Source organism: Eurosta solidaginis, chromosome X (assembly GCF_040869045.1).
Source record: "Eurosta solidaginis isolate ZX-2024a chromosome X, ASM4086904v1, whole genome shotgun sequence".
NCBI classification, from domain to species: domain Eukaryota; kingdom Metazoa; phylum Arthropoda; class Insecta; order Diptera; family Tephritidae; genus Eurosta; species Eurosta solidaginis.
This window is the reverse complement of record NC_090324.1, coordinates 133,039,540-133,052,773: the sequence shown is the minus strand read 5'-3', so window position 1 is coordinate 133,052,773 and position 13,234 is coordinate 133,039,540. Positions and strand designations below refer to the sequence as shown.

The 13,234-nt window shown below is 36.3% G+C and overlaps 1 protein-coding gene across 7 annotated transcripts in view; it reads right to left on the bottom strand.

The window, feature by feature from the left end:
• Positions 1-13,234, bottom strand: part of LOC137235415 (potassium voltage-gated channel protein Shal-like) — a 1,011,987-nt gene that overhangs the window by 574,579 nt on the left and 424,174 nt on the right. The gene's annotated exons all lie outside the window — the stretch shown is intronic.

The window sequence follows — 13,234 nt, the reverse complement described above, 5'->3', positions numbered from 1 at the left end:
AAGGTGAAATTTAACTGTCTTTACCCCAGCTTCCCATAATCCTCCAAAGTTTGGGGCATGAGGCGGTGAGAAGTGCCATTCTATGCCCAAGCTGGCCGATTCATTGACGATTGCTGTTTGATAATCTTGAGTGCTTTGTAAGTTGAAAACGTTGCGCAAGAATTGATTGGCTGCAACGAAGTTTAGACCGTTATCGCTAAATATACTACGGCACAGACCACGTCGTGCCACAAATCTACGAAGGGTTGCGATGAAAGCCTCCGTTGACAGCTCAGCAATATAGGCCTTATATGTTTTGGCACCGCGTCTCTTCCATGCCCTAATTGTTATCGGGCCACAGTAGTCGACGCCGGTGTTAGTGAAGGGCATGCTGGGTTGAACTCGTTGTCGTGGCAATTGCCCCACAAGCTGCTGATATGGAACTCCCTTGTACCGCATACAAACTGTGTATCGGTATATACATCGACGCACGGCTCTTGAACAACCGACAACGCGGTAAGTCAATGAGACTAGGGCAATTGTTTGCCGAACTCCAGAATGAAGATTGTTTTTATGAAGCGACTCAATGAGCAATCTACTGAAATGGTGATTATTGTGCAGAATAGCCGGGTGCGCTTGTTCGTATGGAATATTTGCCGACGTAAGTCTGCCGTTAATGCGAACTATACGCTTAGCGTCTATGTATGCATCTAAACCGTAGAATGCTCCCCGCTTGGGAATTGGCTTAGCAGTTTTTAGTTGTTTGATTTCAGTTTCGAACATTGAGTGTTGGGCAAGACTTATTAGTGTTAGTCTGGCCTCATCTAACTCGTTTGCAGTGAGAGGACCGTTTACTACTTCACCTTTGGGACGGAATAGTCGTTTAATTCTGGCTGTAGAGCGGATCAATCGATTATAGTTGGAAAATCTGCTTAAATGTTCATCATAGAAGTCAGGCGTTTGAGGGCTTTTAATTGTGCTTGTATAAACGTTATCTTCGTTGTGAGCGCACTTTGATTCAATAGGAGGAATAGGCCAACCTTTCACTGTTGAGTGGTGCAAAAAGTCAGGGCCACTCCACCATGACGACAGCTGTAATAAATCTTTCGGAGTGACTCCTCTCGTCGTGTAGTCCGCAGGATTGACAGTTGTGGGAATGTAACCCCAACTTGTACCCGATAGTATGCTAACGATTTTTGAAAGCCGATTATCGTCAAATACATTTCTCTGGTGAGGATACCCTTTGATCCAATATAAAACCGTTGTAGAGTCAGTCCATCCGAACAATTGCATGCTGGCGTGCTTGATACAGCGGCTGACCTTATCGATGAGCTGCGCGGCAAGGAGTGCTGCGCATAATTCTAACCGTGGAATGCTTAAATCGGGTTTGGAGGGAGCTACCCGCCAGTAAGGAAATAAGCGAGACATAACTTTTGTTGTCCGAATCTTGTACGCGCAGGTAAACCACTGCACCATAGGCCAATTTGGAGGCGTCCGCAAAGACATGCAGTTGAGCATTTGTATTTTCAAAAAATTGTGTCCATCTACCCACGGACAGCTCGGATATAACCTCCGCACCATTTCGAAATGCGTTATATTCGTCTACCAATGGTTTTGGTATGGGATCGTCCCAGGTGATACCAGCAGACCACACCTTTTTCATTAAAATTTTAAGAAATATTGTCATAGGGGATAACCACCCCATCTGGTAGAATATTCGAGCTATTATTGATAGCAACTCTCTTTTCGTACCATTTACGCCGATATCCTTAAGCTCTACTCGAAAACGGAAAACATCTGGTTGTGGTTGCCACCACATGCCCAAAGCTTTTATGGCACCCCTTCCTCCAATTAACTGCTTTTCACTGGTTTCCCGGTCGGAGGTGGGCATATCTTCTATACATTCTTGACAATTTGACGACCATTTACGTAGCTTCATCACGGCTGATAGAAGTAACTCGTTTAAAGCTTTCGATATACTCTTTGCAGCTTCTATTGTTTGAGCACCCCCCAAATAATCGTCCATATACAATTGTTCTAACAAAAGTGAACCTGCGTGTGGATAAATTTCCATGTTGTTAAGCGCTATTTGTTTCAATGTTCGTGTGGCTAGGAAAGAGGCTGGTGTTGTACCGTACGTAACTGCATTTAGCCTGTACACTGATAGATTTAACTCTTCAGATTCTCGCCAATAAATCTTTTGGAAATAGGAATCACTATCGTTTACCAAAATTTGCCTATACATTTGCGCTATATCAGCGGTGACGGCCAGACGAAAAGTTCTGAAGCGGACAAGGATTGTAAACAAATCATTTTGAATAACTGGACCCAACATCACGCAATCATTAAGTGCCAATCCCCTTTTAGGTTTAGCTGATGCGTCAAAAACTACGCGGAGTTTCGTGGATGTGCTGGACGGTTTTAGCACGGCATGATGTGGCAAAAAATAGCCTTCATCGTCGTTGCCAATATGCGTAATACGTGATCAAGGTCTGAGAAAGACGTATTTAGTACACTTATATCAGTTGGTGGTTCTGTGCATTCAGTGCTACCAGCTATGGCCCAACCAAATAGTGTATTCTGAGCGATTAACGCCTGTGATGGATGTTTAATTTGCCCATCGATATATGCTTGAAAAACAACATCGACACCCAATAAAATATCGATTGCGCCTGGTTGCCCGAAGTATGGGTCAGCCAAATTTAGTTTTTGAAAGAAGTTTACACTTCTTTCAGTCAATCTTACCTGCGGTAAATCATCTGTAAGTGCTGACACAACATATGCAGTTGCTGTAATATTCTCTACTGCTGCAATGTTCAAACAACCTTTCCACGAGTTGTCATGCCTTTTTTGGGTTGACCAATTCCACTTATAGAGATTTTTGCGTTCGTTCCTTGTAGTTTTAAGCGCTGCGTACATGATTCCGTTATCAGCGTCGACTGCGAACCAGAATCTAGAAGTGCACGACATGGATGAAGTACGCCTTGCCTATCACATACCATTACTACGGCGGTAGGTAGCATGCTAATTTTTGTGTATTTTGGTATAGGTACATACTCGGCTGCATTTACAGATAAAACATTCGTTGATACCTTGGTTTCGTGGAGAAGCGTATTGTGTCTGCCCTTGCATAATTTACAATTTGAGTATTTGCACTCTATCAAGTTGTGTTTAGTACGTAGGCAATTTGGACATACGCCATTTGTACGTACGAGCTCATTTCTCGCAGGTATTGACAATTCCTTAAATGAAGGGCATTGGTAAAGTGCATGCTGTTGTTTACACTTGATACACGATGGAAATGAAACTGCAAGTGACCGATTCCTTGTGTACTTTGATGGCACTGCTTTTTGTGAGTGGCGAGTGTAATCTTCGAATTTCTCCTTTTCTACAATCCGCTCATTTAGGAATGTAAGAAACTCTTGAAATGTTGGCTCTTCAATTTTTCTAGTTTCGCGTGACCAAGCCAATTTAGAGTCGTTGTCTAGCTTTTTCAGCAAGTGGTACAATAAAACCTTTGACCATGAAAGCACAGGTTGCTTTAATACTTGTAATGCGTTGTAATTTTCGTTTGTTGTAAAATAAAATTGTTTAAGATAATCAATATTCTCCGTTTTAATTGGCGATTGCTCAAATATTTTGCGTAGATGAGCATCTACAATAGGAGAAGTTTTGTTGTAGCGATCACATAATAGGGTCCACGCTATTTCAAAGCTGTCGTCACTTGGTGAAAGATGTTTGATAATAGACAATGCTTCGCCCTTGAGTCGACCTTGCAAATATTCCATTTTTTCAATGCCGGCTAAGTCCTTGCGAGACTTTATGATTGCAGTGAATAAATCCCTAAAGCGAACCCAATCATCAAACACTCCACTAAATTCAGGAATGGACAGCTCTGGTAACTTGTTCTTCATAATGCCACGATTAGATGTAGATTCCCGCTGTATTGATGAATTTGATATCTTCTCTAATATGGAATTAAGAGCAGTTTGGTTACTGGCGATACTTTCTAGGGTGGCACCTATATTTGTATTGCTAGCTTCATCGTATTGAAAAGGCCTACCAATTGTAGTGGCAGCTTCGTCGAGTAGGGTGAACATTTTAGCCTTAACTTTATAGCTAATACTTTCGAATTCATCACGTGCATTTAATTCGTCCTGAAACTTGTCTTCGGCAACAGACTGTTCGATTGATGTCTGAACCATATCAATCTGCTTGATAATGTCGTCTATCTTGGCATAACGTACTTTGATATCGGCATTTGTGCACTCGGGCTTCTGCAAATAATTTTCTATGCGTGTAACTTGAGCTTTAATCGAAGCTCTTTGTCGTATTAATGATTCCATGAATCCGGTTCGTTTGGACCAAATGTAAGAAATATTATGAAACGCGATTTGTCGGTTATGATTTTGAAAGAACATTTATTTTTGTATACATTAAGTTGATTGATTAACAAATAAATTATGATTGCTAAATCACGTTAACATGTGGATTGTAAAAAATTCAGTTGTTTTTTCTTCCGGATGTTTTTATATTACATTGTATATGTACAAGAGAAAAAAAGGAATGTCACTAAAGAGAATACGAGAACAATAAATGAATGATATGTGACAAGAAACATAAAGAATAACAGCGTTGTATTTAATCTTAGTAGTTGCATAAACACCAACAGAACCGATAGAAGCGAAATATTCATCGAATCCTCCTTCAAAGTTGATGCTCTTCGTATTTCCTCCTCTGTGTCTATTTTCTTCTTCTTTTCGTCGGTTCCTGATTGTCTTCCATATCCCTTTTCCGTTTTTTCTGCTATCTCCACTAACTGAGTATTCGGAAATTGATTCTTCTGAGTAGTTGGAAGAGATTGAACTTGATCTTCGTCTTTTTTCGACATCTCTTCTAATATCAGTTCCTCTTCGTTTTCTGTCATTACGGGCGACACATCGTCGATCACCACCGGTTTCCGATTCATCTTCACTTGTTTCTTCAACATTATTTTCAGGTGAATAACAATAACTGCACACACTATTTTCACTGTCACTGTTACAAAACATTTAACATTAAATTAAAAATTTCAGCTCTTATATACGATTTTCATGTCTAAAAATATATATTGTACACCCACACTTTGCGTGGTAAAAACAATAAAACATTATGACGACGACGACGACAAGAACTACAAGAACGCTGGCAGAGGCAGAGACAACGCCGGCAGAGGAAGCAATTTTCCGATCGACAGCATCGGCCGTAGGCCATATTGCTAATGTCATGAGGAAGACGCGAATATGCGTCGAAACGCGTAGAAGATTGTTTTATTTCAAAAAATCGGCCGAAAAGCTCCACAATTTAATAATAAAACTTTACGACCTGGCCCAATATAAAATAATCAAAATTATTCCTTGTTGGGTTTTTTGCGATCAGTTCGATAATTTTTATTTTTTATGATTTGTAGGCTAGTCTGATCTAATTTATGCTGGTGCAAACAAAACGATTAAATTTTCAAATTAAATAAACAAACAAAAAATATTTTATGTTGAAAAGCACATACATATAAATTAACACAGTATTTTTAAAGTAAACAAAAATTCTACACTTACAACAATATCGGACAATATTAACATTTACTCATCAGTACCACCTTGTGTGGTAGTCTTGTCATAACTAATTTGTCTTCTGTTTAGACAAAGCATGTATGCTGCGGCAATATTATCGCTATCTTCCATCTTGTTCATGGTCCCTTCTCTGTTTTCTAAAATGTGCAAGCTTTCCAAGGTATATCTCGTCATTTCTCTTTTCTCCTTATCAATAATTGTCGTGTTGGTAAAATCTGCTGTATGGCCGTTGCTAATCATATGTTGTGATAGGGCTGTAGTGGGTTTTTGTTTTTTTATGCCTGCTTCGTGTTCGGCAATGCGAATACCTAGTGCGCGCTTTGTCGTCCCAATGTATGCTTTATCGCATTGCTGGTTTTCTTTTCCCATGCATTCAATTTTATATATGACGTTGTTTTGTTGTTGCTTGTCTATTGGAGATTTTGTTCTTGTGTATATTTCGGATAATGTATTGTTGGACCCGTAGGCTAGTGTGATGTTTTGTTGTTCGACTATATTGTGATCGATGCTTCCACTTAATTTCGGTATGTATGTCACACTGTAGTATTTCTTTATATCTGTTGGTACTGTGTTAGAAGGTACGTTGTGTTGGTTGCTGTTTTTCATGGTTTCCTGGTTGATTAATTCGTATATAAGTTGGTCGGGGTAGTTACTATTTTTCAATATTGCGTGTATCTTTTCTAAATTAGCGTCATGGAAATCTCAGTGGCATAGCGTTAGTATTTTGTGTATAAGATTCTTCGCTGTATTAATTTTGTACTTGGTCGGTTGGGACGAAAAGAAATTGATCAGGCGACCAGAGGATGTTGGCTTCGAGTACCAATTTAATTTGATTTTGTTGTTATCTCTGTATATGCGAACATCGAGGAAAGGGATGCTCGCGTTCTCCTCCATTTCCATGGTGAACTGGAGTTTGTGGTGGTAATTGTTAAGAATCTCTAGAATTTTATTCACGTCATTACGTTTTGCCATTGCAAAACGTCGTCTACATTTTTGGTCAAGAATTTTATGTCAATATTGTGTTGTTGTTTAAGCTCCGAGATGGTGTAGTCAAAAAGGTCGTCCATAATAATATCGGCGATTGTAGGTGAAAGTGGGTTTCCCATTGGCATTCCAAAATTCTGAGTGTATATTTTGTTATTGCACATAAAGTAATTATTCTCTCTGAGACAAAAATCTAGAATTAGTTGGAACTTGGCTTTATTGATCTCAGTTTTATTTTGTATTTTCTCCCATTTTCTCATTATAATTTCAGTTGCTAACATTGTAGGTATATTCGTAAACAATGACACAACATCAAAGGAAACTAAAACATCTTCGTCACACACATTAATATTATTCAATCGGTCTTTCAATATGAAAGCATTTTTCACATTATGTTCTTCTGAAATAAGAGGTTTAAGTATTTGTCCAACGAATTTTGACAGGTTATAACAGGGTACCATAATTGATGAAGCAATAGGGCGTAAAGGTATCTGTGGCTTATGGCCTCGGCGCTGCTGCGGCCGTGCAAGTTAATTGCTGTTTCTCTTTCTTATTTATTTGTTTTGTTTTGTAAAGTTTCTCTACTATTTTGTTGTTTTTTCTTTGTAGCGCACTAGTTGGATCTGTTCTAATAGATTTATATGTATTCTTATCCTCTAATAATTCGTTCATTTTATCTGTGTACTGAGATTTGTACATTGCTACAGTCTTACTTTCCTTGTCCGCATCTGTTATAACAATGTTAGTGTGAGCTTTAAGGAACGCTTTCGTTTGATTAAATGTATATGTAATAAAAGTATGAATTTTTCGGCCGAATTGCGTTTGAAAAGTAGTATACTATTGCTCACCTTGTTTCGCGCTATATCTTTAACTTTTTCGTCTTTTATGCCCATGATTACTTGTTCCATTTCCGCTATAATACGTATTGGCGAGAAACTTTTGCTTGTTGTTGGCACAGCGAACTTTTTTCCGAGCGAAAGTAGCCACCTTACCTCCTCAGGAAAACTTACATTGGTTTTATTCACGAACCAGTTGTTGTTCTTGCTTATTCCAAGTTTTCTCATCTGATCTTGTTTGAGTCTCTCTAGTTTCGTATTGTGTGTCGATGCTGTTTCTTTTGCAGTCTTGTGAAATTGTATGTGCTGTTTACTTATGAAAGCCTTCTTTCGTCCCAACCGACCAAGTACAAAATTAATACAGCGAAGAATCTTATACACAAAATACTAACGCTAAGCCACCGAGATTTCCATGACCCTAATTTAGAAAAGATACACGCAATATTGACAAATAATAACTACCCCGACCAGCTTATACACGAATTAATCAACCAGGAAACCATGAAAAACAGCAACCAACACAACATACCTTCTAACACAGTAACAACAGATATAAAGAAATACTACAGTGTGACATACATACATAAATTAAGTGGAAGCATCGATCACAATATACTCGATCAACAAAACATCACACTAGCCTACAGGTCCAACAATACATTATCCAAAATATACACAAGAACAAAATCTCCAATAGACAAGCAACAACAAAACAACGTCATATATAAAATTGAATGCATGGGAAAAGAAAACCAGCAATGCGATAAAGCATACATTGGGACGACAAAGCGCGCACTAGGTATTCGCATTGCCGAACACGAAGCAGACATAAAAAAACAAAAACCCACTACAGCCCTATCACAACATATGATTAGCAACGGCCATACAGCAGATTTTACCAACACGACAATTATTGATAAGGAGAAAAGAGAAATGACGAGATATACCTTGGAAAGCTTGCACATTTTAGAAAACAGAGAAAGGACCATGAACAAGAAGGAAGATAGCGATAATATTGCCGCAGCATACATGCTTTGTCTAAACAGAAGACAAATTAGTTATGAAAAGACTACCACACAAGGTGGTACTGATGAGTAAATGTTAATATTGTCCGATATTGTTGTAAGTGTAGAATTTTTGTTTACTTTAAAAATACTGTGTTAATTTATATGTATGTGCTTTTCAACATAAAATATTTTTTGTTTGTTTATTTAATTTGAAAATAAATAGTGTTGCCCCTGAGGATGCTGAAATATTCAGCGAAACGTCGGGCGTAAGGTGAATTAATCGTTTTATTTGCACCAGCATAAATTAGATCAGACTAGCCTACAAATCATAAAAAAATCAAAATTATTCCAGTTGACAGGCTAAAACCGGCAATTATTGAAACGTTACTTAACAACTCTAACACTTATTACAATAACAAGAGAACAAAAAAGCAAGTCACAATTAATTTATTTAATGTTGATTCTCTGGAAGGGGGAGTAACGTAGGGTTTCTATTATATTATACATTTTACCTGTTAACTTTATATACTTTGTGAATTCAATAATTTAGGTTCAATAATTTTATTTTTATTATTTTGAATTTTTAAATATCAAAAATTTTCATTCTATAAAAAATCACAACAAATAGAAAGGATACTTTTAGGCGTGTGTCAATAAAAGTTTTTGCTATAAAAATATAATACTGGTTTCGACCAATTCATTGAATTTGTGAATACGGTTTCTAATACTACATTCCCCTGTTATAAATTATCCAAATATATTGGAGAGATTCTAAAGACATTAATTTCGGATAAATATAATGTTAAAAACTCATTTAACCTCAAAGAGGGGTTGTCTGAAATAAGTGTATGTGACGAAGATATTTTAGTGTCATTTGACGTCGATTCATTATTTACAAACATACCAACGAATTTAGCTTCTAAAATAATTTCGAACAAAGGGGACGAAATACAAGCCAATTCTAGTATTCTTAAAACAAAATTTCAAGATATGTTACACTTCTGTATAAAGGATAACAGCTATTTTATATTTGATGGGGATTTGTATACACAAACCTTTGGAATGCCCATGGGCAATCCAATTTCTCCCACCATAGCGGGTATTTTCATGGATGACCTATTAGAGAATACGAATCTAAAAGTCAAGCAAGAACACAACAACTTAGAAATAAAATTTATATGCAAATATGTTGACGATATTCTCGCTGTAATTAAACGTAACGATGCAAACATAATTCGGGAAATTTTAAATAAATACCATGACAAATTAAAATTCTATTTCTTGACGTATGCATTCACAGGGAAAATCAAAATCTGCTACTTGACTGATAGACAAAACCTACTTCTTCTGGACGACTAATAAATTATTTATCATGACAACCCACAAAATATAAGATCAACACAGCCATAAACTTAATACACAAGATACTGGCCATAAGCCACGAAAGATTCCACGACGCAAACATAGACAAGATATATAGAATTCTAAGAAAAAACAATTACCCAATTAATTTAATACGCGAACTTATAGACAGGAGATCATGAAAAACAACAACGAACCCAATACAAGAACAAGTACAGAAGTACAAACAAAAAATAAATTCTACAGCGTTACATACATTCCAAAATTGACAGAGAATATTCATCACAATATTGCAACAACACAACACACAACACTTGCTTACAAATCAAACCACACCCTGCCAACCAACGCTAACAAATTTTTGCTATTTTCACCTCGGATTCCAATACTATCTCACATCTTTCTAAAAAAACACCATCACATAATCATAGGATATTTTGCAAAATTCATACGCGCCTAAAAATATGAAGAAAATAAATCAGCTGTCATAAATTAATTAGTTTTTCTAACAATTGTGCAGAATTAAAAATTGTTCTGCATTTTTTCCCGAAAAACGGTGGAAATCGGTTACAAATGAAGGTAAGTCCTGATTCAACGATTGCTAACAGCGTTCTAATAATAAATTTTCCATTTTTACAGGTTTTTCATTGGAAAAGGATTCAGGTCACATGTGAATGCTGCATATAGTTTATAGTGGATGTTCCAGGTGCATGATCCTGAGTGAAACTATTGCAGCTTGTGGACTTAACACAACGTGGTGGCTAAATGTATGTACTTATACTTATTAGTGTTATACAAAGAGAAATGTTATGTACACCATGTTGCAATTGTGGTGTCACCAAAATGTTGCCATTTGAGTGGTTAAACGCAGAAAAATTTTTAAGCTTCCACCATAATAGTGTTTGCACATAAATACGAAAGGACGACCATGTTTCTAATGGCACATGATATGGCAATTGTATGTTTAATTTGATTATTTATTTGTAACAGGTTATTCGCCAAATCGGTGCACGAGAAGATTGGGGGCAATCATCATGTGAACCCGTCTATGGTCCAGCAGACAGGTCTCATTTTATAGTTATTTCTTTGGCCTTAATGAAATTGTTGTAGATTTTCTTCATTTTATTTTAATATATTTTGCTTTCCAGTTTGCTGGCTCGAGGTCTATGTTTTTCTTGCAAAAACTAATAAAACACAAGTTTTTCGTTCTGCCAATATATTTCGAATTGCCGTCGGTAATCGTCTTCAGGACAAACTAATAACAACATAAAGCATTAATATAATAAATAATTATCCCTACTACAAATTTATTCATATATGTACATACATTTATTTACACGTTTGTACTGCTTTACGTGGAGTATAATACTAACTCTTTTTTGATAACAAAAATTTGTACGCCTGTGCTACGTTCTCTACATCAGATTTGTAATTTATTCTATTGTCTGTCGGTGTGTTGATTATGTGCAGCATTTCTAATGTGAATCTCTTCTTGTATTGTTTTTCTTGTTGGAGCACAGAAACTTCATCAAAGTTTGGTGAGTGTTCATTGCTTGCATAGTGGGCCATTAGGGCCGTTTTATGGTTCTGTGTTTGTTTACAATATTTAAAATCAGATTTATGTTGTGCTAATCTGCTTTTTAATTTTGATTTTGTAGTTCCTACATAAAACTTGTTAGAGGATTCGTTGGCATTACATTTGTAAGGTATTTTATATATAATATTGCTTTTTTCCGCGGTTGGTATTTTTGACTTTGTTCTATTAAAAATGTGTTTTAGTGTGTTTACTGGTTTATGTGCTATTTTTATTTCGTTTTTTGTTGTAGCAATCTGATTTCTTAAGCCGCTCTGATAATTGTGGTACATATACTACTGGCCTGAATATCTTTGGCTCGTCTACTATTTGATTTTGGGTTTCTGATACCGTTCTTTTTATTAAAGAATTTATAATACTATCCGGAAAGTCATTATTTTTTAATATCATTCTAATTTCAGTGTTAATTTCTCTGTGGTAAGTGTCGTCAGATATTTGTAACATTCGTCGAATGCAGCCTCTCGCTGTATTAACTATCATCGTTTTTGGATGTTTAGAATTATAATTGATGATTCGTCCTGAATCCATAGGTTTCTTATACCACTTTAGCTTTATTTCGTTACCATGTCTTATTATGATTGAGTCCAGGTACGGTAATTTTCCTTCGTTTTCGAGCTCGGTAGTAAATTTAATATATCTATTGAAAGAATTTAATGCGTCAAGAGTGTTCTGTACCTCGTTTTCGTTTATAATTGCAAATATGTCATCGACATACTTCGTATGTAGTCTCGGCTTTTGTTTAACTTTTTCCATCGAACTTTGAAGCAACTTATCCATAACAATATCTGCGATAACTGGTGACGTTGGCGATCCCATTGGTAATCCTCTATTTGTGTTTATATTTGATCGTCGTATTTAAAATAACGATTTTCCTCAATACAAAATTTCAATATTTCCATGAATAGTTTTTTTCGGTATTTTAGTGTACATTTCTATTATTGTCCATTTTTCTTGAATAACCTCAAGAACTGTGTTGGGACGCTCGGAAACAGCGAGACAACATCGAACGAAATTAGTTTTTCGTCATCATTAATATGAGTATTATTTATTCTTTCTTTAAATTCCAGTGTATTTTTGACATTATAACTAGACTTTTCTATTACATTTTTTAAAATATTTGTAATGAATTTACATAGACCGAACGATGGTGATCCAGTGGTTGAACATATCGGCCTAAGGGGTGTCCCTTCCTTATGGATTTTTGGGAGTCCATAAATTCTAGGGGAAAGGGCTGTGGTGGTGATCATACTATTTCTTTCGGCCTTTAAAATTTGCTCCATTTCAAACATTTTATTTACTAAATTGTTGTTTTTTGTTTGTAATTTCGACGTAGGGTCTTGCCTTTGTACTCTGTACATCGTTAAATCATTTAATATTTCTTTCATTTTTAAATTATAATCATCTTTCTCTGCATGCATCGCAGACGGTGAAGAACTTGTACAAACAATTAAAAACAAAGAGCAGCAAGAGGAAGCTCGCATAAAATTTTCGGTACTAATAAAAGAGCATACAAAAACAAATAAACTGAATGCAATGGATAGTGCAATAGTTGATACAGTGGGCCGAACACGAAAGTTTCTTAGGCAAAATAACAACATTAAAATTCTCACGTCTGCCAAAGGCAATAAAACTGTGGCTATGGAGAAAGATGATTATAATTTAAAAATGAAAGAAATATTAAATGATTTAACGATGTACAGAGTACAAAGGCAAGATCCTACGTCGAAATTACAAACAAAAAACAACAATTTAGTAAATAAAATGTTTGAAATGGAGCAAATTTTAAAGGCCGAAAGAAATAGTCTGATCACCACCACAGCCCTTTCCCTAGAATTTATGGACTCCCAAAAATCCATAAGGAAG